Source organism: Penaeus monodon, chromosome 25, assembly GCF_015228065.2.
Source record: "Penaeus monodon isolate SGIC_2016 chromosome 25, NSTDA_Pmon_1, whole genome shotgun sequence".
In the NCBI taxonomy this organism is placed as follows: domain Eukaryota; kingdom Metazoa; phylum Arthropoda; class Malacostraca; order Decapoda; family Penaeidae; genus Penaeus; species Penaeus monodon.
Genome location: NC_051410.1, coordinates 3,647,616 through 3,647,939, shown reverse-complemented (window position 1 = coordinate 3,647,939; position 324 = coordinate 3,647,616). Strand labels below are relative to the sequence as shown.

General features: G+C 32.1%; 1 protein-coding gene across 1 annotated transcript in view; it reads right to left on the bottom strand.

The window, feature by feature from the left end:
- The window catches only part of LOC119589499 (actin-3-like), a 4,575-nt gene that overhangs the window by 2,070 nt on the left and 2,181 nt on the right, over nt 1–324 (bottom strand). The gene's annotated exons all lie outside the window — the stretch shown is intronic.

Genomic DNA, 324 nt, shown 5'->3' with positions numbered 1-324 from the left:
GCAACAGTAGAACGCGAATTTTAATAAATAACACGATAAGCGAAATTAAAGCCAAAAATCCGCATTGTTTTCAGGAAACGAATTTGCTCTTCGATAAATAATTCAATTCCCGTTACACGCTACTGTCCGCTTCCGTCAATGATCATTAAAAAAAAAAAACTATATATAAATAAATTGCACCAAAGAATTGCAGTCTAGATAGTATAAAGAATATACACAATACATATGACTTTATAAGAAAATATTAGCTTAAAATTCTACGAAACTTTTCCATTCCTCTCTAGTCAAAATCCTGCTGCCTTTCATACACCATTTCCTCCACTG